The sequence below is a fragment of the Nannobrachium achirus genome, assembly GCF_963921795.1.
Source record: "Nannobrachium achirus genome assembly, chromosome: 15".
NCBI lineage: Eukaryota > Metazoa > Chordata > Actinopteri > Myctophiformes > Myctophidae > Nannobrachium > Nannobrachium achirus.
In genome coordinates, this window is record NC_137822.1 from 57,522,445 (window position 1) to 57,544,813 (window position 22,369).

The window sequence follows — 22,369 nt, forward strand, 5'->3', positions numbered from 1 at the left end:
GATTTTTCCAAACACATTTTTGGACACTGCTCCTACACATTTTGGCCTAAAATCACGCTGTGACCTGACGGTTGCTTATCTCCCGATTAGGGAGTCTTACTGGTGTACCAGGCTACCGCGGTGACGAAAACCGCAGGTTGAGAACCTCTGGACCAGGGTTCATGCCGTTTACTCTGACCTCGCACTTCTAAAAGTCGCTCTGGAAAGGAGTATCTTGTATTCTTGTTGTTGTCGGGTGGAAACCTTGTATGTCCAAAACCTTCCTGTTTCTGTTATTATTTTAAAGACTATTTAAAAAAGTAAATAGTCGGTCTACAAGCAGATCTGCTATTTTCACTACTTTTCTGCGACACTTCTGTATGATGAAGTAGAGCTTTCATTTACAAAGAAAATACACATTTGAAAGATAGGAGGTTTCTGGCCGACAGTGACGATCTGCTCGATGCTTAAATTGCAAGTGTATGTAGTGAGTGCATGTATATATACCGGTATATATAGGCACACGGGCTATGCCCTGGATCTAATCTGAGCAGCCCGAGGATGATCTTTCATGTTTCCTGTCAAGTTGATCTGGCTTTTTCTGACCACCAGATGACCTCTCCTTCTCCATCATGCTGCATCTGCACGTCCAATTATCGCCCCAATGACCTGACATCTACTGGTCCTCCGCAAGGCCCGCTCTGTCGTGCTGCGTCACCTACCCGCCCCCGATAATGGATTAGGCTACTAATTACAGACAAGCACGTGATCTTTCTCTATACGATGCACAATAGGACGGATACACTTTACGATATACTTTTGAGACCTGGAACGCATTGTGCATTATTGCGACCATCAGGTCGCAGTTACTGTGAGAAGCTCCACCGGCTGTCAGTCAATCTGTCCGTCACGTCACACTTTTGCCCTGCTCTTATCTCCGAAACCGTTGCCCCGATCCATGCCAAACTTTGCACACACACTCCTTGGATGGCAACTCACAACCTCCATTCTCACATGGCCCTCTTCTGGTGCCACCATCAGGCCGATTCTTGCATTTTTGGACATTGCTCCTATAGATTTTGGCCTAAAATCACGCAAAGCGGTACACAGTATCTCTAAAGTCAAGTCATCAACATGGATCTGTCCCATTTCCCTTATTCCCTCCTGATTGGCTACCATTGCCTTCTAAAGTTTGTGTATGTGACCTGACGGGCGCGTATCTCCCGATTAGGGAGTCTTACTGGTTACTTTAACCATTATGTTATGCTATACAAGCTCACAAGCTCACAAGCTCCCAGCTTGTAGATCTGCTATTTTTGAAAAGATCTTGACATTTTGTGCAAATCTCCCGATTCTATAAATGTCTTCTTCTAAGATTTGGACACATTTTCAAAAATAAAATCAAAAAGTGCAGATCTACAAGCTCACAGCGCAGCACTTGGTGCCGCGCTGTGAGCTTGTAGATCTGCAAAAAAGTACATATTAATAGTATATAGTTAAAGGATAACATAATGGTTATAGTGGTCTCACACCAGAGGGAGTGATGTGGTAAAGAGAGAGAGAGAGAGAGAGAGATCGTGGAGCAGAGGATTTGAAATGTGCCTGAACTGCGGTGATAATAATAATAATAATAATAATAATAAATGCTGTTTTGGTTTTTACCGGCCAGGATGTCCGGAGGGAATAATATTTTCTGGTCTTTGTCAAAAAGAAAATGGCCCAAAACCGGTAATTACCGGCCCAACGCGGTCGCTGAGATACTGTTAGATTTAACATTTCACTGCAACAGAAAATGCACACAATGCATGGCCCGTACGACACCATGGTATTTTCTGTGAGACTTCCAACAAATAATAAAGCATGACAAGAACTATAGTCTGGCTGCTCTGTAGGCCAGTGGTTCTCAACCTTTTCAGGCTAAGACCCCCAAAATAATCATATTTTAACTGGGGACCCCCCCACCCTGACGAGCACTAAGAGTTGAGGCATTACATTTTCTATAACTCGATTCTATTGTGAAGGCGTTGTGAGCATGTAGATCGGCTATTTTCACAATTTCTTCCTCGAATATTTGACAATTTGACCAATGTTTAATTTGTCATTTTAGAGGTATTAAAAAGTCCTTAAATTGTCACTCAAATGTGCAGATACCCTCTATACACTTAAACTTTATGTTGGTTTGTTTACTGTTGAGTGAGAAAACAATGTTGCATATTAAGTTAATAATTTGGGGACCCCCCAAAATAATTTGGGGACCCCCCTGGGGGTCCCGACCCACAGGTTGAGAACCACTGCTGTGTGTGTGTGTGTGTGTGTGTGTGTGTGTGTGTGTGTGTGTGTGTGTGTGTGTGTGTGTGCGTGTGTGCGTGCGTGCGTGCGTGCATGCCTGCATGTTATCTCTAGGATGACACAACAGTTTACTGTAGGTTTGTCCGTCTGTCTGTCTGTCTGTCTGTTTGTCTGTCTGTCTGCTAGGCCAATTTTTTCCCATACATATTTTATATAGACCGTTTCTCATGATGAAGCTGTAGCCATTAACCCTAGGCAGGGGCTTCACAAGGGGGGGAGTGGGACTGAGTTACCAGGGCCCAAGATGGAGGTGCCTTAATTATTGTATACTTTAGCTATTAAAACATAGCAGATACTGTATACAAGCTCACAGCGCGGTGCCGCGCTGTGAGCTATTTGAATATAGGCTACTGTATGTATTTTTTAAGCGAACATTTGTAACTCATATTTTGCATCTGGGGGGTCCCTGGAACTAAATATTTTAAGATGGGGGTCCGTGGCCAAATACATCATAATTTTGGGGGTCCTTCACATGAAAAAGTTTGAGCACCGCTGACATAGAGAAACATAGGTTTTTCAAAGAAGGAATCGTCACGATTTTTAAAAAATAGCAGATCTACAAGCTCGGTGCCGCGCTGCGAGCTTGTAGATCTGTTATTTTTCAATAGTTAAAGCACAAAATAATGTTCCCAGTCTAAATGGATTAAACCCCCCACCCTATATGAAGAACATTCATGGGGGGCCCGCAGTGAATCCTTGTACCCGGGGCCCAGAATTTGGTGTGACACCCCTGACCCTAGGGCTGTCCTTTCCCACGGAAGAAATTGGCTTTGACATTATAGTGCCGTTGCACTGAGCCAGTTATGTTCAAGATATTTACAATAATAATGCTGCAACAACAAAGCATGTCAAGTGCGAACTCTGCCTCTCTCCGTCTATAATTATAACTCGGAGCAGGTCAAGTATTCATTCCGTAGAGGTTCATAGCATCGTCAATCAGGCACGTGCACACATACAGTATACATCAAAGGGGGCTTGAGCCCCTGCCCTTTTAACCGTCTGTAAAAAGTGCCCTCTCCAGACCATGCAAATAGCCAACCTCCGAGCTCACAACCCGTCGCAGCCCGATGCGTTGTGAGCTACTGAGCTTGGAGGTCTGCTATTTTCGATATTTCCACCAAAAGGCCCTTTTGGTGCCCCTCTAACATTCTCTGCATGTCCCTGTCATCGATGGCATCACACTTGACCCCACTTTGTGCAAACTGGACTGCAGCGGCAGCAAAACTCAATGCCATTCTTAGAAAAGGCCTGAGGAAAAAGCTTTTTATTATGACCTCAAAACAAACGAGGTCAACGCATCGTTCTACCTGCTAATATCACAGTTATTAGAGGTAGAGTGGTGTCATGTTGATGCAGATAAATTTATGTTTCTACATTGAATTGTTTTTGGTATCAATCTGACCTACTAAAAAGGACAGAATGTGAAATGTAAGGACAGCGAATCATAATGATGGGTATGTATTGCTTCCAAACAGGGACGTGTAGAGAATGTCAGAGAGGCAGGGCCCTTTTGGTGAAAATAGCAGACCTCCAAGCTCACAACGCGTCACACTGCGACGCGTTGTGAGCTTGGAGGTCCGCTGTTTTCGATGCTTGGTTTCTACGCAGAGAGGACAATTCTTTCAACATAAGATGCTGTGTTCAAGTTCAGGAGAATTTGGACAAGGCAATTCTCTTGAATGCTGCCTTCAGGTATGGCATGGAAAGAGGGGCATTTGCATTTCTTTCACCATAGTGGAAAAACTGCATTCATGGTCTGGAGAGAAGGCACTTTTTTACAGACGGATAAAAGGGTAGGGGCTCAAACCCCCTTTCATGTATATTTGTGCATGTGCCTGCTTCTAAAACGACCTGCAAGCTAACACCATGTCGCATCGTTGCAGTCTGGAGTAACCAGGCGATCAGACATGTCCTCCTGCTGACTCATTTGAATTTGGGGGACATCTCAACTCACTGAATGGGCTTGGACGCCGGAGAAAACCGGCGCTATCAAACCCACTGTACATCCACTATACATCTACTGCTACATTGCGAGAAAAAAAACTCCACCGGCTGTCAGTCAGTCTGTCAGTCTGTCAGTCCGTCACACGTCACGTCACGTCACGTCACACTTTTGCCCTACTCATATCTCCGGCACCATTACCCTGATCCATGCCAACCTTTGCACACACACTCCTTGGCTGCCAAACAAAACACATTTTTGGACACTGCTCCTACAGATTTTGGCATAAAATCACACACATTGGACTGCAAATCACAACCTCCGCCCCTGATTTCTCACATGCCCCTCTTCTAGCGCCACCATCACGCAAAGCGGTACACAGTATTTGAGTACTTTTTCCACCACTGTCGCTCTCTCCATCTCTCTCTCTCTCTCTCTCTGTGAGAGGCTAGCAAATGTCACATTTGCTCCCGTCACTGAGAGCGGTCCTACGCGTCAGACATAACACCACGCACCAGCTGAGAATATAGACAGTTTTCCTTAGCACTCTCATGTAGAAGGCGCAGTCAGCCTTAGCTGCGGTGTCACTATAGTGCAGGGGTCTTCAACAGAGTTACTACAGGGGGTCCTCCAAATCTTTGAGTGACAGAAAGTTTTTTTCTCCTTTTTTTTTATTAACCACTTGAACCCTATAGTGACCATATTCTGAGAACTTTAGCCAAAAATAGCAGATCTACAAGCTCACAACGCCTCGCAGCTTTTTCTGCAAAGAGTTTTGGTGTAGAGGGGGGAAAAGCAGACTAAGTACATAGTGACAGGTCAAGTTTATTAAGTATTGACGGTTCAAGTGGTTAAATATCTGAAAACACAAATTGACATGAATCGAAAATACACTGATGATTGTGCTGTCAAACAGTGAAACTATATGGATCCCTGCTTCATCTCTCTCTCTCCACTAAGGGGTCCTTGGCCTGAAAACGTTGAAGACCCCTGGTATTGTACGTATGTATGTCCCACACTTGGCTCATTGGCCAAGCTCAATGAAATGAGCACCGCTCACTTCACGCTGGGTGTGATTTTTTTATTCCAACAGAATAAATGTTCTTCTCTAGTGGCTCTCAGCTCTTGCCGCTGCGTTTCTCCCTCATGATATTCAGCTGACCCTGACTATAATTTTCTATGTCACTTGACCCTGTCTCCAAAGTACAAAACCAACACTGTCAAGGGGAAGTTCCCAGTGGTGGAAATGTACTCCCATATCTGTACAGTACAATTCTGAGGTACTTTTACTTTACTTGTGTATATCAATTTTTCAATGCTTTATACTTCTACTCCACTGCATCTCAGAGGCAAAGGTTGTAGTTTTTACTCCACTACAATTATCGTGACTGTCAGGTCGCAGTTCTATCAAAACCTCCACCGGCTGTCAGTCTGTCTGTCTGTCTGTCTGTCTGTCAGTCTGTCACGTCGCGTCACACATCACACTTTTGCCCTACTCATATCTCAGCCACCGTTGCCCCAATTTTTGGACACTGCTCCAACAGATTTGGCCCTAAAATCACGCAAAGCGGTACACAGTATCACTACAGTCATGTCATCAACATGGATATTCCCTCCTGATTTGCTACGATTGTCTTCTAAAGTTTGATTTGAAAACAGCAAATTGCATGTACTTTGATTCAGATTAGGATTATTACAAAACATACAACCAATCAAGCCCTAATTTATACTTTGTCTATTCGAAAATACCCGGATCTAGAGGCTTGTGATGAGATGTGTTGAGAGTTTGTAGATTAGCTATTTTCAAGATTTTGACAAATTTAGAAAACTTTCTGGGGTAAAACGAACACATTAAAAAACTATTTTTGGCACTTTAAATATAATTTGCCAATACTTTTATACACCTTTACTAGAGTCAAATCTTGAATACAGGACTTTCAATTGTAAGGGTACGGACACATCAAAGTATGGTTGCCACTTTGCCAGCTGATATAATAAGTGGATTCCGCCAATACATTTAAATGGGAATAGAGCAGATTTTTGGAGATTATAATTACATCTAACGATGCTTCTCCTCCATTCACATTTGGTGAATGTAGCCTTGCCCAGGAAAATGTTATGTCTTTAGGCGGAATCCATCGATCATCAGGTGTTTGGACCCTTGAACCGCTAAACCCTCCTGATGGCCGGGTCGGCAGTGGTGGCCAAATCACTGCCCATCTCCTCCTCCTGGCCAAGGCTAAACTCCCCTGTCCTGCTCTATTTATTTTTAACCAACAAGAGGCTCCTCTGGGAAGGTATTGGGTGGGTCCCTCCTGAGGTCTTGAGAAATCTACCATTTATGGATTTCTCCAAAAATCTGCTCTATTCTAATTGAAATGCATTGGCAGAATCTGCCCTCATAGGTAGAATAAAAGTGAGTTATATATGACCATGCCCTGGCCGTGCCCTTATAAACAATTCTACATTATAGTATTGCCGAGTAAAAAAATAAAACGAGTAGCTTATGTTTTCCACCACTGGCAGCTCCCCTGGAAGCACAGAAGGAGGCAGCCTGGAGTGGAGAAACGGAGACCTAAAAATACCAGCAGTGGCGTCACAAGGGGGGGGGGGGGGGGGGGGGAATTATTTTATACTTTAGCTATTGAAACATTTTGAAAAGTGGTGAAAATGTGTGCAAATCTTTTAATATTTCTTCGATTATATGTATTTTTTTAAGCGAACATTTATAACTCAAATTTTGCTTCCCTGGAACTCAATATTTTGAGATGGGGGTCCGTGGCCAAATACATATAATTTTGGGGTTCCTTGACATGAAAAGATTTGAGCACCACTGACACAGAAACATAGGTTTAAAAGAAAAACTTAGAAGGATTTGAAATATTCAAAGACTTGCACAAATGTTCATGATTTTTCAGTGCCGCGCTGTGAGCTTGTATATCCGCTATTTTTCAATAGTTAAAGTACAAAATGTGAGTGAATCCTTGCACCCAGGGCCCAGAATTCAATGCAACACCCCTGGGTCCCTGTGTCTGATGACACCGCTGTCAACCCCGCTGACATTTTCATTTACTCAGCCACCTGTGTCACCGTCGCGCTAATGTCACACACTATTATTTTGATTGGTGATTCCGTCTGCCCTGATTAAACTGCCTGCCCGCAGAGAATAAACCCAGTGCCTGAGGATTCTCAATTATCATGAATACGATATCACACCCTATAGACGGCGTATCAGGAGAATGACTCGCACAGACGAGCCGATATATGGTTGTTGTCGGGTGGAAACCTTGTATGTCCAAAACCGTTCGTTTTGTATTCGTCATTTTTAAAGTGATTTAAAATAGTGAAAATAGCAGATCTACAAGCACACAACGCCTCGCACCGGTGTGTGCTTGTAGATCTGCTATTTTCACTAGTTGTGTGCGACGGTCTTTGTGTGATGAAGCAGGGCTTTACCTTGCGAAAAAACGTACAAATTTGAAACTTGGAGATACAAGGTTTCTACCCGACAGTGGCGATACACACACACACACACACACACACACACACACACACACACACACACACACACACACACACACACACACACACACACACATACGTGCATGCGTGCACACACACTTGTGCATGCCCGCACTCACTCACACACACACACACACCATGAAATGTGATCTGTCATTCTTAATCGCTATTGATCATTACCTGGAGTCATGTCCTGAACCATTCCACATGGGGGGGGGGGGGGGGGGGGGCACGCATAGATTTGTGGTTTCAAGATGGGACATTTTCATTCTCTAGTTGCCTCTCAGGCCTACAGTGGGTGCAGAGGGGATGGGCAGGAGAATCTATAATAAGAAGGTAATACAGCCCTCTATACGACACAAGGAGTCTCAGTGTCTTTCCCTGTCTCGTCTTTCCTCTCTCTTCCAGCTCCAGTGTCGATTTTGCGGACTGAAACAATGACGAAAAATGTCCGTTGACTACCTTTTTTTTTTTACCTACATTTAGACTAGACTGTTAGGGAGGGACTAGTTGAGGAGAGATCCAGTACAACTAAAAGACAAGTCATTTTATGTTTGGTTGCACCCGGGTGTTGCGCTCTGAAAATAGCGGATCTACAAGCTCACGACGCGTCGCATCGGCTATTTTCAGCATGCAACGAAGCGTAAAATCAGCCGTCATCAAGGCCCGACAACATCTACAAGCACACAACGCCTCGCGGTGCGAGGCGTTGTGTGCTTGTAGATCGGCTGTTTTCGCTAGTTTAACTCATTTTTAAAATGATAAATACAAAACAAACGGTTTTGGACATACAGCACAAGGTTTCCACCCGACAACGAAGATATGGTGTGTGCTGTGTAGGGTCTGTGCTTCCCAGAGGCCCACAGTGCACAGAGGAGTCCTAACTCACTGTGATGTATAGCATATCATCTGTCAAGCAGACTGGGTAATCACATTTTGTCCTCCCTCTATCCTTCTGTCTACCAACAGGCAGAGTAAACAGACGAAGCATCGACTGCTGCCCTGCGTTTTCCCCCGCAAGGATTGCAATCCCACAAAGTGAAATGATAAATGTTTGTTTAACATAAACTAAATACTGTACATGAACGCTGCAGGACTTTACCGTGTATTCTCTAGTGCAGGGGTCTTCAACGTTTTCAGGCCAAGGACCCCTTAGGTGAGAGAGAGATGAGGCAGGGACCCCCAGATTGCATATAGTTTCATTGTTTGACAGCACAATCATCAGTGTATTTTGTCAATGTGTGTTTTCAGATATTTAACTATTTGAACCATCAATACACACATCAAAAAACTTGACCTTTCACTCTGTACTTAGTCTGCTCTTTTCCTCCTCTACACCAAAGCTCTTAATAGCAGATCTACAAGCTCACAACGCCTCGCAGCGTGAGGCGTTGTGAGCTTGTAGATCTGCTATTTTTGGCTAAAGTTCTCAGAATATGGACACTAGGGTTCAATTGGTTAATATATAAAAAAGGAGAAAAAAACGTTCTATCACTCAAAGATTTGGAGAACCCCAGGACCCCCTAGGGGTCCCAGACTCTGTGTTGAAGACCCCTGTACAATAATATGCCAGGTCAATGCCCTTGCATCAGTCTACATAACATGCTATCTACTGTTAGCCTTTACATAAGCCTGAAAGGTCATCAAGGCTAGGGCGAGGGCTACGGGCTAAGGTGGAGTCTGAAGAGGCGAGTCTTCAGACGTAACGCACAATGTGCTGTGACGCTGTCGTTGATTTAAATAAATAACTAGACTGCACTCTGTCGAGGTGCCAACTTGCGCCTTTACACCCGTGGCCATAAATGGCCTACTTGTGCACCAGCAGAGCGCGCAAGTACTTTGATCGGTGATGGGTGACGACACCTGTTGGTTGGTGGTGACATCTCAGTGATCTCACATCTAGAGAGAGGGTTATTTATATCAGGTCGCTCTTGTTGGTGGCGACGTCACCGAGAATGCTGCTCCCTCATTGGCTAAAGGCTCTGCCTTTGTACTGTCCGCCGGAAACAGACAGGCGGAAACAGACAGACGGAAACAGAGAGTGCCAGAAATGCTGGTCCCTGATTGGGCTACGGGCTTAAACAAAGAAGGACACCGACATACCAGTACATACGCGGCCGAAGGCAGTACGCAAGTAACAAGGACACAGCCCTTTTATACCAGCTTGGGCCTTGTGGACTAGCCTCGCTAAGGTGGTGACATCACCGAGAAGTGAGCACAAAGCCAGACGTGACGCCGCGCTACTCCTACCACAGTTTTGGTGTCACACGCTTTGGCCATATATGTCATACCGACCGGCTCCATCGGGACTCCTTTTTTTTAAAGATTTGTTTTTGGGCTTTCATGCCTTTATTGATAGGACAGTATAGACTGACAGGAAATGGGGGAGAGATGGGGAGTAGTCTCGCGTGGCCAGACTGTTGTCTCCGTGATTTGCAAATGCTCCCGGCATACAGTCTGGGGGACGGAAGTTCTAACGATGAGTGCGAGATAAAGCGGATGTGACGCACCCACTCCCTTGGTGCAGTAGCGATAACAAGTCTATTGGATGTGTTGTCTTCTTTCAATATTTTTGGGGGCGTTATTTCGTCTTTCTCTGGTGTTACTGATGTTACTTCCGTGATGTTTTCAAATGTTTTCTTAAACTATACATGCATAACAAGAATATGCCGCTCGAAGTGTGTTTCTGTTATGTTTCCAATGGGACTACAGTTCAGTGCAGCAGTGACTACTTCCGTTACTCGCCGTTCGGGAGCTGTCTTTCCAGACAATAGTTTGGAACGCGTGTCAAAGGTTGTCCGGATCGGGAATCGAACCGCCAACGCTGCCAAGCATCCATGCCTATGTGGCAATGCCTAAGTGGTATGCGCCTGTAGCCTAGCCAGCTAGTCATCCCGACCCATGTTAAAACAAGGAGGGAATGCAGTTAGTTAGCTAGATGCATTAGTATCTAGGCTGGCCCCAGGCTAATGCGCCTGGACCAGCCCCCGTTTTAACTCTTCTACTGCCAAATCTAGGCTTTCTTATTGTCTGTTACCTGCCATCAAAATACCTCACCTATGTGATTTTATAGATTAACTCTTTTACTGCTACGGACGTTCCTGTTCGCCCCAATTCTGAACGCTTCTCAAAGCCAATACGAACGCTCGTTCTTTTACCTTGTTGATGTCCATAAGCTGATGAGGGGTCGTGCGGGTGTGTACAGTAAAAACATCTCCCGTAATGCTGCTCTCAAAAATCCACTACACGTTAACATCAATGCATGTCCAATTCACTTCCTTGTTGTTTTCTCTCGATCTGTTGCTCTGAAGCGATTCAATGATCTGAATGGATGGCAAGCCGAATGTCCCAATTCACATTAATTCTTGCATGAGGCTGCCCTCTGCTGCCAGTATGGCCAAAGTACATATGTAATAATGAAGAAAAACAATTAAAAAGAAAAAAAAGAAAAATGAATAGTTCATTTTCGATAACGTCTCAAAGGTAAGCTGCTTATTGCTGGCACTAGACCCAATAAATAAATAATAACATCTGGCAGTAAAACTGTATCCATCCATTATTTCCACCCGCGATGTTGTGTAAAAGACGGCCACATGTCTCATAGTGTTATAAAAATATCAGGCGGCCGCGATCCTTCATCACAAAGAGAGAGCCAATGGAATGTGCCTCGTAGTTGCTGTGGCAACCGCAGACACCCGCCCTCCCCATGTGCTCAGTCTGGCTCCAAAACAGGATTTGACGAATTGGCATTAAAAGGGTTAATTGGTGCTTAATTACTAAAAATCAAACCTTGGTTCGAAGTAGTGAAGGGGTGATTTTTTTTAAGTGGTGAAAGCCGCTTCCAAGGAGTGGCTTTGTCTGTCCTGTACAGTCTGTCCCATAGGCTTCCAAGGAGTCCTGTGTCCGTGTCATGCAGTATTGAGGATTGGTCAAGCTTCACGTGACAATTTGGCCCTCCAGACAAAATCATTCATTCATTAAGAATAAAAATTCACCGATTCACTTCGAACCGAGGTTTGATATTTTTATTCTGTGTTCTAGAGCTATACTTTCTAATTCATTGTGCTTTAGTTCTATATGTTTATGAATTCTGAATGAATGAATGATTTTGTCTGGAGGGCCAAATTGTCATGTGAAGCTTAACCAATCCTCAAGTCATGCACGGGACATGTACGGGACAGACAAAGGAGCAGACAGACAGGTTAGTGAGTTTGGTTTCTTAGCTTCTTAGGTTGTCAACCTGTGGGTCACCAAATGTTTTGGGGGGGTCCCCAGATGATTAACCTAGTGTGCCACATTGTTTTCTCACTCAACAGTAAACAAACCAACATAAAGTGTAGGTGTATGGAGGGTATCTGCACCTTTCTAAAGTGACAATCTAAAGACTTTTACCTCTAAAATTACAAATTAAACAGGCAGAAATTGTGAAACTTGTGTTGTGAGGCATTGTGAGCATGTAGATCTGCTAGTTTCACAATAGTCTCTGTGTGTGTGTGTGTGTGTGTGTGTGTGTGTGTGTGTGTGTGTGTGTGTGTGTGTGTGTGTGTGTGTGTGTGTGTGTGTGTGTGCGTGCGTGTGTCCGTGTGGTGACAGAAAATAACCGTGCTTCAAAAGCTCACAAGAATGTATACTTCGTCTGTACGACGGACGAAGTATACATTCACTACTAACTGATACGGTCCCGCCCCCTTTTCAGACTGTAGAAAGACCACATGTACTACTGTAGCCTTCGTTGCGTGTCCTCCCATCTTTAAGGAAAATATGGGAGTACTTTTCCCCCACCCACCGCTGTCCACCACCAATGTGACCTGAGTCATGCACGGCACGGCAGCCATTTTGCACCGGACAAACACTTACATCAGTTTGAGGTCGGAGAGGGAAGGAGGGGGGAGGGGAAGGGGGGGTGGAATCATTGAGCCAATTCAGGGACGTGCAGAGAATGTTAGAGAGGCAGGGGCTGACATTTCTAAAAGGGCCTTTTGGTGGAAATATCGAAAATAGCAGACCTCCAAGCTAGAGTTCTCAACGGGCCTGAAAATTAAGGCCCGGCCCTAACTGGGCCCTAACGGGGCAGGCCCGAGGCCCTACCCAGCCCTACTAGTTAGCATACATTTTAGGCCCTACCCGGCCTGAAAACATCGGGTCGGGTCGGGTATGGTCGGGTCTATCTAGTAATAAGATAATAAAAAAAAAAAACTTTTTTCATCAAGCCCGAGACCCTATCCGGCCAGACAAATTAGCATACATTTTAGGCCCTACACTACCCTAAATGTCGGTCGGGTTCGGGTATGGTCGGGTTCGGGCAGAATTTGGGAACTCTTAGAGGTCTGCTATTTTCGATGCTTGAATCCACACTGAACTACGCATAATCAAGTCAATACCGGAGATTTCTACACAGAGAGGGCAATTCTTTCAACATAAGATTCAAGTTCAGGAGAGTTTGGACAAGGCAATTCTCTTGAATGCTGCCTTCAGGTACGGCATGGAAAGAGGGGCATTTGCATTTCTTTCACCACAGTAAAAACTGCATTCATGGTCTGGAGAGGGTATCTGTACCTTTCTAAAGTGACAATCTAAAGACTTTTACCTCTAAAATTACAAATTAAACAGGCAGAAATTGTGAAACTTGTGTTGTGAGGCATTGTGAGCATGTAGATCTGCTAGTTTCACAATAGTCTCTCTGTGTGTGTGTGTGTGTGTGTGTGTGTGTGTGTGTGTGTGTGTGTGTGCGTGCGTGTGTCCGTGTGGTGACAGAAAATAACCGTGCTTCAAAAGCTCACAAGAATGTATACTTCGTCTGTACGACGGACGAAGTATACATTCACTAGTAACTGATACGGTCCCGCCCCCTTTTCAGACTGTAGAAAGACTGTACTACTGTAGACTTCCTTGCGTGTCCACCCATCTTTAAGGAAAATATGGGAGTACTTTTTCCCCCACCCACCGCTTTTTACAGACGGGTAAAAGGGCAGGGGCTCAAGCCCCCTTTGATATCTATGTGTGCTCGTGCCTGAGCCAATTACACCGAGAGATGATTAGCCAGATGGAGGTAGCCGGGTTGGAACTGTTTACCAAAACAGCAGGAGACACCATAGGGAACCCCTATATACTACACCTGCTCTGCTGTCCATCTATCCCTATCTCTATCAACTATCGGGGGTCTTCAACTAGGGATCGACATCGGAATTGGCCAATATAAAAAATCGGCAGGTATGATATCAAACCGGCCGAATCGGTGACCGGCAGGTCACTGACATAAATACCGGTTTTATGCCAATTGTGTCTATGGCACTGCACAGCATGATGCTCTGGTCCTGTGACTAAAGTAAATATTAGCAAGTAGCAGCCAGCCTACTTAGTGGCAGCCTACAGAATACAGATGGTGCTGATTACCTTTGCAATGTAAGGATATATTCCATAATCCTGTGTCAATGTCGTCTCCAAAAAGAAGGGAAAAAAAGCATGCGTCATCTGCTTTCCTCCTGCCTAGTCCAGACCGTCATATTAGACTGGATATTGTCTGTGATTTTGGATATTGACATCACCACTGGCATCACCAGGAATGCTGGTCCCTCATTGGCTGTTAATGATGATGTTGCCAGAGATGCTGGTCCCTGATTGGGCTATGGGCAAAAACAAAGATGTACACCGACATACATAAAAAGGCCAGTACTATAGTAACTCTGAGGACTCCCGAGGGCAGGGTTTTTCAAAGTGGGTGCCGTGACGGCAGTCCAGGGGTGCCGCGAGATAATTTGATGATATTTGGAATTTATTTGGACACTTGAAAAAATATTTTGTATCATTTTAAATTAAGTACAAAGTTATTTTCAGTCAGTTCTAACCAAAATGGCTATTATCTCAACCTTTTCCTCGCAACATAATCACTAAAATATCGTCACTGTCGGGCAGAAACCTTGTATCTCCAAGTTTCAAATGTGTTTTGGTAAAGCAAAGCCCTGCTTCATCATACAAGACCGTCGCACAAAACTAGTGAAAACAGCCCATCTACAAGCACACAACGCCTCGCGATGTGTGCTTGTAGATCAGCTGTTTTCACTAGTTTAGTATATTTTATAGATGATAAATACAAAACAAACGGTTTTGGACATATAAGGTTCCACCCGACAACGACGATATGCTATAAATATAAGGTGCTGGGAGTGAGAATTATAATGTAGGGGTGCTTCAGATTAAAAAACAATAGAGACAAAAAGGTTTGGGAACCCTTGCCCTATAGGGGTCCCAGACCCTTGGTTGAAGACCACTGTACGGTATGTGTCTTTCCCCCTCTTCTTCAGTTCAGCTCAGTTGCCTGTCACAATTATTGCATTATCACCAGATCCCAACTGTTTGAGCTCATCGCAATTATCGCCATCATTAGAATCGTTTTCATTTGTCTGTATAAAAAAAACAGCTGGATAACATTTGACAGAATGTCGTTGTCCACACTCTTGTATCCACTATCACCCCCTATGTTCATTTGGTGTAAAGCATTTATAAATATCTAGGAAATGTCGATTCAACATCTACAATCTCACAACACGACAATGCGCTGCTTTTGAACAATGGGGGGATACAGTAGTTAGTTCTATAGCCTAGGCGTTGCAATTAGTTGTTTACATGTTTGTCATATCTGGCCTGTGCAATTTCTGTTTAAGACAGGCCTCTCTCTCTCTCTCTCTCTCTCTCCCTCTCTCTCTCTCTCTCTTCAATTCAATTCAATTCAAAGGGCTTTATTGGCATGAGAAAACATACATTACCATTGCAAGATAATGTATGTACAATTGGGGCGCATAGCGCTATTTCGAGGTCCTGTTGTTTCGAGGTCCCAGAAGTCAGAGGCTAACCTGCCAACGCTGGTGAAGGCTAACTTGGCGAATGCTAACTCTAAGCCTAAACCCTGACCCTAAACCAAACCCTAACCGGACTACTGGGACCTCGACACAACAGGACCTCGGGGAATATGGATATTTTGCCGTACAATTGAAGGGAATATAAATGATATGTTCTCAGAGCTGTTACATTTCAAAAGGCAAAGCTAACTTACAAAACCATAAGACTGTGCATTTGCTGTCAGGAATAGTTGGCCTACATACCCACATAGGAAAGGTTGTGCACAAATAGCAGTTGTTAAAGGTAATTGCTCTGTTTAAGATTTTCTACAATTATTATTATAATTATTATTATTTCAAATGTACTGCGTGTACAGTATTACTACAATTGACATTTTAGGCAGGGAAAAACACTTAGTGCCGTGCTGTGAGCATGTACATTCCCGGTTATTGGGCTAATGAACCAATAGTTAGTTTTCACAGGTTTGCTGTGGTTCATGTCGTCCTACTCTTCCGTGTCTCTCTCTCTCTCTCTCTCTCTCTCTCTCTCTCTCTCTCTCTCTCTCTCTCTCTCTCTCTCTCTCCACACCCTTTCTTCTTTCCCTTGTCCTTTGTGTTCTCCTCCCACCGTTCTTTTTCAGGGACAGAGACAAAACCGTCGGGGGAATTCTGAGTCTGCTAATTACACCGCATCTCTGTGCTGCGTCTCTGCCGCGTTGCAGGGCAACCACCATCACCACCACCACCACCACCGCGCACAGGGAGGGGAACGGGAGACAGGAGCGGAGGAGGAACGAGTACAAACAGGGTGGGGTGACAGCAATGGCGTCAGTTCAGCAAAAGCAAATGTATGGCAACATGACTGGTGTCAAGAATTCATCAATATCACTTCAGTTTAACCACTTATACTTAGTAAAACTGACCTGAGTTGCACTTGGTACGGCCTAAAGTACACCAAGTCTCTTCACCAAAAATAGCAGATCTACAAGATAGTAAATGGTGCATTTATATAGCGCTTTTATCCAAGGCGCTTTACATAGATTGTGCATTACATTCACCCATTCACACATTCATACACTGGTGGTGGAGGAAACCATGCAAGGCACCAACCTACTCACCGGGAGCAACAGAGTCTTGTTCAAGGACTCTTCGACATTAACTCAGGGGGAGCCCGGATTCGAACTGGAAACCCTTCGTGCTCTAATAACGGTTTCTCTACCCCTGAGCTATGACGCCCCTGGCTAACAAGCTCACAATTCTAAAACAAATTGTCAAATCGTCGGCATTCATTTAATGAATGCCTTAAATCAGTGCTTGCTAATCAGTGCTACAGCTTTCACAAATAGATTTGCTGTCCATCCATCCATCTTTAACCGCTTATCCGGAATCGGGTCGCGGGGGTAACAGTTCCAACTGAGACCTCCAGATTTCCTTATCCCGAGCAACTTCCTCCACTCCCTCAGGGAGAATACCGAGGCGTTCCCAAGCCAGTTTGGAGATATAATCCCTCCAGCTGGTCTTTGGTCTGCCACGGGGTCTCCTCCCAGTGGGACGTGCATCGAGAACCTTCCTAGGAAGGCGCTCGGGGGGCATCCGTACTAGATGCCCGAACCACCTAAGCTGACTCCTTTCCAAGTGTAGGAGCAGCGGTTCTACTCCAAGTCTCTCTCGGGTGACTGAACTTCTCACCCTATCTCTAAGGGAGATACCAGCCACCCATCTGAGGAAACCCATTTCAGCCGCTTGCACCTGCAACCTTATACTTTCGGTCATGACCCACACTTCATGACCATAGGTGAGAGTAGGAACGAAGATTGCTCGGTAGTGGTTCATGTAAAATGCCGTCGCTGTCAGGCAGATAGCAACAATATGCACATGGTAGAATCATATTACTACAGTATACCATATTACTGTCATATTATTGTGTTGCAGCATGGAATACTTTGGAGAAAGGCAATAGACTATAAAACTAACTATCTACAGTATGAGAACAGATTCTCTGTGCTTTAGAAATTATTGTTCACTGCAGCCATCAGCAGTCACAAGTTCACAAACTCAAGGTAGATCTTCTAGCACCTGACACAAGAACGTGTGAGATTAATGACACAGTCATATATACAGTATACACTACACAGTACTGTACTGTAAACCCTGGGGGTCAGACTATGCAAACTGGACAGTTTCACTCTCCTTAACTGGCCAAAATGACATAAAATGGAGTTAATACTAGTCAAATCTATCCAACACTCTTTGCAGTTCCCTCTAACCCAGGGGTGGGCATTATTTTTTCCATGGGTCCACATGAACAACAGAAAGGGCCGCATCTTGCTCCCCACAAGATGTGCTCCCTGCAAACTAAACACACAGCTTTACCTCCGACTTCAGTAAATAAATACTTAGTTAGCAGTCAATTTTTTGTTGAAAACCCGGCATTCAGCATTGATTTTTCTTTTTTTAGCCACTTTAGACATTTTTTAAGGCAGGTTGTCTTGACTTGTGACCAGTCTGACCACCTGCTTGTTATTGAGACAACATCCAATGATCACGCACATGTGCTGATATACGCATTGTGTCCGTATGTATGTGAATAAAAACTTCAAAATAAAAGCAATGCATGTGGTAAAATTTGAAAATGTGTTTATTTTGTAATTTGCCATTAACCCTACAAAGGCCGGTCAGAATGAACCAAAGGGCTGGGCTGCACAATGCCCAGGTTGATTGATTGATTGATTGAAGAATTTATTAGCAGTTTGCAATAGAAAAAAGTACAGTTTCATGACAGTACAAATCACTGGTACAAGGTCAACTAAAAGGAGATCCTAGAAAGCCGAAGCTTATTTCCACAGGAACCACACTTTAAGTATCTCATATAACATTGAAAGACAGACGGATAGAACATAGTACTTTATCTAGGATAATATCAGTTTCAAAAGCTACTGCTCTAACCTAATGCATTTCATCTCTGTCAATTCTAAAAGGAAACGAGGCAACAATCTATGGCATAATCTGTGACGTATGATAAGGTTTTCAGCCCATTCTGAGCCGCACTGACTTCCTTTATAAAATATAAAAGAAATATAAAACATATTTCGGGGGAGAAAAAAGTGGCGCTGGGCTCTGATCAGTCCAGAGGTTTGGGAGGATTATTATATCTCCGGACACTCACATGCAGTCATGCGCGCACACACACACACACACACACACACACACACACACACACACACACACACACACACCTACACACACACACACACACACACACACACACACACACACACACACACACACACACACACACACACACACACACACACACACACACACACACACACACAGACAGACCTATCCCTTGATGGCTCACCTCCTACAGAGCACTTACTTTGAGATGTTTTGAGATGTACTGTATCAGCTGTTGCCATCTGGCAGGAGACTGACTAGCCAAGACGAAAGGGTACAAGAAAGAACTTATGCCCTGTGCTGTGGCTATTTTAAATGAGTACATAACGAAATACACGCCCACACCAACACACACGCATGTACGCATGTGTCCATCCATCTCTCGCTCTGTTTGCTCGCTGTTTTTTACACAGAATGTCAATGGCAAATTTCATTTGTCTTATTGCAACCGTCAGGTCGCAGTTACTATCAAAACCTCCACCGGCTGTCTGTCAGTCTGTCGGTCAGTCACGTCACGTCACACTTTCCCCCTACTCATATCTCCACCACCGTTGCCCCTATCCATGCCAAGCTTTGCACACACACTCCTTGGCTGCCAAACCACAACCTCCACCCCACATTTCTCACATGGCCCTCTTCTAGCGCCACCATGAGGCCGATTCTTGCAAAACACATTTTTGGACACTGCTCCTACAGATTTTGCCCTAAAATCACGCAAAGCGGTACACATTACAGTATGTCTACATTCCCCCTACACCCAGGAACCAATGGCACTTACAGGCCTCCGATTAGGGAGTCTTACTGGTGTTATGTTATGTTACCGTATCATATCTAATCTACAACAGTGCTATGGGCATGGTGTTTCTATTGATGGCCGAGTCCTGCTGTCCATAACCAACATGGACCCCAGCCAAGCAGAGAGACCTGTGTGTGATCAAGGCCACACTTCCCCCTGACTCACCACATGTCCTGCTGTCGATCCATTCCATCCCCTATAGCCCCTATAGGGTGACATCTGCCAGTCACACTGGCAGAAGTGTGACAGAGGGGATTTCTATTTTAAAATCAAATATTGTTTTAAATGTGGTCAATTATAAGGACAACTTTGTTTTTTTACAACAAGGGTTCACATTTTAGATTGTAATTAGAGAAAATAAAAAGTGAGTGTTAAAATGTTTTCTTTTGCTTCGTTCTATTGTTTTATTGCGTTTACCGTGCTAAAATGTGGGGCATGCGTACGCATGGGGGCATGCGTACAAGTGGCTAAATATGTATTTTTAGACACAATAAGCCAGCAGTTATTGCTATTTACAGTAACTCTTCTAGCCCCCATAAGTCACATCCAACCATGAAAGGTTGTAGCTTGTAGATCTGCCATTTCCACTACTTTCTGAAAATGTTTGAAACTATATTAACATTTCTCAACATGGAAATGATTATGACGATTATGCAAAATAATTGCGATTACCTCAAATAATTGCGATTAGACGATTATGTAATAACTGTGACAGCCCTATTTAGGTGAGTCTAATGATCATTCTAACAATGTCCTGCCAATCAAAATATGTCAGAATTTGATATGTCATTAAAATGTATGTTGACATGGCACACTGACTATCTAGAAAATAAAGACATGGCACTTCATTTCAAAAAGGTTGCTGACCCCTGCTCTATAGCGTCCATTCTTTACCTTGCTAAAATCCACTGCCATAGGCGGGCATAGAAGCTGACAGCCAACAGGGCACATCCGGAGAAAGGTAATAAAGCACCAGTGCTTAGCGTAGGTCTGTGGGGAGTTCTAGTACAGCTGACTATGATCTGGCGTCGGATGCTACCGCTATGAGGTAAGATTTCTTTCAAAGGCTTAATTTATGAGGTATTAAAAATGGACAACGCTGCAGCTGTTAATTTCTGCGGGAAGGCATGAAGCACTTCCTTTCCACGGTAAATGTAAGCACTTATAAGAGCCGGAGAGAGCGAGGCAAACAGGCGCTCAGCGGATAAAAAGAGCTAAAACGCTGTAGTGAAAAGGTGCTCATGGATCAGATGGGGTGAAATTAAGCAATATTACACAAGAGGGTGTGCATTATCACGGTTATCTGGCACGACAGTCTTGCTGCAGGAACGAGCCGAAGGCGAGTTCCGTAGGCAGGGCTGAAGTGCCAGATAACCGTGATTAGGCAGACCCTCGAGTGTAATGTTGCGATTATACAACTGTAGCCCTTAAAAAAAAAACACGTCAATTTCATTGTAATTAAGATATTCAATGGGAATTTGTAATTTTTTAAAGCCACATTTAGCTGCTATGTCCCTGAACTTCACATGAAAACTGCTAGCCTAGCCGCCTAGCATAGTTTGGGGAGAAGGAGAGCGCTCAGCTGAATTATTTGCTTGATGAGACAGTGCAGTAGTGCTCGTTATCTGCACTGTTGAAGAGCCTGTTTTTCATTGAGAGCCCGACTACCCGCTGTATAACATCAGTTAACAAATGGCACCAGGCCCTGATGAAGGCCACTTTTAGTCAAAACATGTTGGTTTTAGAGCCAGACCGATGTATCGGTCGACCAGATGTATCGTAATTTTTGGACCCCGATGTCGGCAACGGACATCGGTCATTATCTCCCCGATGTATCGGTCATCTTCATCATCTAGACCAACATTTGATGACATTTAGCCACTCAGACCCACAACGTAGAATATATTGTCGTTGCCTGTCGTTGATCCATTTGGTTTCATTTTACACTCAAGAGTTAAAGATCTTATGAGGGTCCATTTGGTTACAAAATCTCTATCATTTAGCTGAGGACCACCTGGAAACCCCTCAAGGACCACTGGTGGTCCCCGGACCATTGGTAAAAAAAGGAAGTTTAGGCTATTTATTATTATTTTATATTATTACAAAACATCGGTTAAACATCGGCAATCGGTGGTCTGGCACTCTCCATCGGCGAACATCGGCATCGGTCCAAAAATATGGCATCGGTCGGGCTCTAGTTGGTTTAAATAAAGGCTGTTCTCTCTTTTAACCTTGAGTGCCCGGAGCTCCTAGCCTGACTCTCAGCCTGAATTCTCATTTCATTTCACTCCATTATTCAGTCCGAAAGCCCTTGCTACTGCAGCCGTTTCTGGGCGTTGCCAAAGAGGCAGTCTTCGGCGATTGGTTCACTCCCATGACTGAGCCTGATTTGGGGATTTTGAGGTGGTTTGGGTTTGCTCAGGAAACTCTCAGAAATTTGCCCTTTCATGACTTTTCCTTAACATACAAGCAAAGTCTTGTTTTTTTTCCTACGATTTCAGACATTTTGTAAATATGAGATAAGACTTTTTGAGTGTTTCCTGAGCAATCTAATTCCATTTCTAAATCTCAAAAAAGTCACAATAGTGGCTTCCGGGTATGGCGTCTAGCTGAGTAGACGTGTGGCTCGCTCCTCCGTTTAAACTAATACTATTTATATGTAAAAATATACCGTCCTACACAAAATAAGCGAGCAATTAGTTACTAAAGTCGCGCTGATGGCTTTTAATGCTTCCAAGACAGCAAGACCTCGGCAAACAAGGCAATCTA

General features: G+C 44.1%; 1 protein-coding gene across 1 annotated transcript in view; it reads right to left on the minus strand.

The window, feature by feature from the left end:
• map1b (microtubule-associated protein 1B) overlaps positions 1-22,369 on the minus strand; it is a gene marked incomplete at its 5' end in the record, with an annotated part of 56,911 nt that overhangs the window by 21,645 nt on the left and 12,897 nt on the right. The gene's annotated exons all lie outside the window — the stretch shown is intronic.